The sequence below is a fragment of the Propithecus coquereli genome, unplaced genomic scaffold, assembly GCF_000956105.1.
Source record: "Propithecus coquereli isolate 6110/MARCELLA unplaced genomic scaffold, Pcoq_1.0 Scaffold91, whole genome shotgun sequence".
NCBI classification, from domain to species: Eukaryota; Metazoa; Chordata; class Mammalia; order Primates; family Indriidae; genus Propithecus; species Propithecus coquereli.
Genome location: NW_012155396.1, coordinates 4,678,449 through 4,681,826, shown reverse-complemented (window position 1 = coordinate 4,681,826; position 3,378 = coordinate 4,678,449).

The following is a 3,378-nucleotide window of genomic DNA, read 5'->3' as shown; positions in this document are numbered from 1 at the left end:
TTAATTGGTGTGCCCTGGATTTCAGAAATCACAGCAAGACTGTCTTTACCCCTGCAAACCACCCTAAACACAACTTAGCACCTAGGCCCCCTCGGTGCCAAAAGAGTGGCAAAGTTTATAAATTCATATTTCACATAGCCTGGGTATTTAGGTGGTTACTTAGCTCATCGATTGTAGCATCAATAAGATCAAGATGGTGAGTTTGATTGTTGCATGAACCAGCATCAATTTTATTCCAAAACTACAACTGCATTCTTAATCTTAGCTAGTTTTATTGTAAATACAGGTCATCTCAAAAAGGACTAGAGGAGAGAGTTCAAACTCCCCACAACTACTTGGGAGAGAAACAGATTATAGCATTGCTTTTGTATAACAATGATTATTGTTAGGTGGAAGAGCTGGGGGACACTGTGGGCAAGGAGAATCAAGAAGGCCACAACTAAAGATGTCAGCATAAAGCACTGAAATGGATGGTTCTCAAATGCTCACTGGCATTTGAAATAGCTATTGAAATTCCCAAGGATCTCTAACAAAGTCGCATCACCAATCTCAAGAGCTCACTGGGAAGCTTCTATGACTCATGTCTACCTACATGTCTTGTTGCAATTGCCTCCACAGGATAATGGCTCTTCTTCCCCCTTCCAAATCTTGTGAGTTCCTTCTGTTGGTAAACTTTAACCTGAAATCACGCAGGGTAAGAGATTCTAGGAAATGCAGTTCCCGGCTTTTTTTCCTGCAATGCAGAGAACCCAGAAAGGAGTGGTAGTGATTCAGAATTGCTAATCTAGCATCTATATTTAACCTCTTAGCCTATATTTAGCTTCTGAATAAAGACAATATAATGTAACTGTGGTAGATGTTATGCTTGTTTCTATTTATACACTCCCTCCTCTGTAAGAGTATAATACAGGCTTGCCTTCCTGTAGATGGAGTAAACGTCCCTGCACCAATATTAGGTTTGTCCATGTGAGTTGCTTTGGCCAACTAAATGTGACTTCTTGTCACTGGAAGTTCAGTACTTGTCCCTGAGGCTGAATCAGTGAGAACAAAGAGCAAGGATAAGTGGACTGAGAAAGAGGAAAGAGAAGTTTATTTGAGGAGGGCAGCAGACTAGCTTCTCAAAAGACCGGCATCCTGGCCGGGCGTGATGGCTCACGCCTGTAGTCCTGGCTCTCTGGGAGGCCGAGGCGGGCGGATTGTTTGAGCTCAGGAGTTCGAAACCAGCCTGAGCAAGAGCGAGACCCCGTCTCTACTAAAAATAGAAAGAAATTGATTGGACAACTAAAAATATATAGAAAAAACTAGGCGGGCATGGTGGCACATGCCTGTAGTCTCAGCTACTCGGGAGGCTGAGGCAGGAGGATTGCTTGAGCCCAGGAGTTTGAGGTTGCTGTGAGCTAGGCTGACGCCACGGCACTCTAGCCCGGGCAACAGAGTGAGACTGTGTCTCAAAAAAAAAAAAAAAAAAGACCGGCATCCTGCCTTTAAGCAGAAATACAGGGCTTTTTAAAGAAGGAGGGGGGCTTGGTGGTTGGGCTTGGGTCTTTGTGACCAGTGTCACATGTCGTGGCTTCAGGCTATTGTTCAACTATAGTTGGTGGTTTCAGTTGACCTTATCTCCAGTGAGGCCGATTTCATGACCTTTGTGTCGACAATTCTTTTGAGTTATGTCCTGTGGTTTAAGATGCTAGAAAACAAACAGCAAAGAACATTTTCTTGCCCCTTTGATTACTGGCCTTGAGCAGGAATGCAGATTTTAATTCCCAAAAATGGTGGCGTTTTTAAAGAGACAAATCATAAAAAATTTTGCCCTTTTTCAGAACTTTACCTCTGTTACATTGTGGATTACATCACATCTGAGCATGGGGTGTAAATTCATTCCTATGATTTGGTCTCTTGCTCCTGCTTTTCACTATGAGAACAGAGTTTATCTAGTTCACCAGCCAGCCTGGAGTTTAGAGCCCAGAATGAGCAGACATGGAGAGCTGAGTAGGGTGTACCCAGTGCACAGGTCCACAACTGGGAAATAAATGTTTGTTGTTATAAGCCACTGAAATATTAGGGTTGTTGTGAGTATAAGTGTTTAATATTGAAGTTGGTACCAGACAGTGGGTTATTGCCATAACAAAGCCCTAAAATATGTGGTGTTGGCTTAAGAGCCAATACCCTAGTGAGAAAACCTGTAAGAGGCTGGAAAATTGGCAACCCATGTTATACAATGGCAAAAAATTTGGTAAAATCATTGTCTGTGATAACTTGAAAGGCAGAAAATGCACTTAAAGTGCGGTGGGTGAAGAAGTTCTAAGACAGGATGTTGGTAGCATGAGTTGGTTACATAGTGGTCCTCATCCTTTTTGGCACTAGGGACCAGTTTCATGGAAGATAGTTTTTCCACGGATGGGGGTGGGTGGGCAGAGCTCAGGCGGCGATGCAAACGATGGGGAGCAGCTGTATATACTCTGCTCATCTCCTGCTGTGCTCCACCCCCACCTTCCAAGTTTCATGGAAGACCATTTTTCCACGGGCCGGGGTTGGGGGGCGGCAGAGCTCTGTGGCCCAGTTCCTAACAGGCCACAGACAGATATAGGTCCTTGGTCCGGGGGGTTGGGAACCACCGTGTTACTATTAGCCCATTTGTTAAACTACAACAAGCAAGAGATAGCTCAGAAAAGAATTGGCCTATTTTCAAGCAAGGGAAAAGAGAATCCAGAAATTTCAGGACTTACAATATTGAAAGTTGTAACTGTTTTTATCCAACTTATGAAAGATAAAATTTTAAAATGCTTTGAACCATAAAGGCTGTGTAAGACATTGCCTTGGGGTGAAGACCAAATTGAGGGTGCGGTATTCAGGCTTTTTATTGTTTCTGTATTGGATCATGTGGGCTTCAGTAAATTCTCTCAGTTAGACACAAAAGTTCAAGGAAAAGGGACCAAAGGAATGGCTCTACAGAAGGCTGATAAACTCAAAGTACCTGCAACCAAGTTTAGAGAGGCATCAAAAAAAAGTTGTGATTATGGCTATTGGCGAATGAGCTGACTGGAATGAAATAGATTTTTAAAAGCTTTTGAGAGTTGTATTGCTAAATTGCCAGTCCAATGAAAGGATAATGACTGTTCAAAATATAAAATGGCTCTTGAGCCCCAGCATACCTAAAGCAGGAAGTGGACTAAGAAAGCTGTTTGGCCACCAGGAACATAGGGAAAGCATTCCCCAATGTCCTCTTCAGAGTGGCCAAGGATATGAGAAAAGGAAGCCTTCTCTGCTCCCAGAGAATGATGAAGAGTTGGGAGCTAATTCTAGGGAGCGGACTGAATACCTTTCCTATCCGCAGAGTAACAGGACCTCACATTTGCTGAGGGGGATTACAGGATTGCT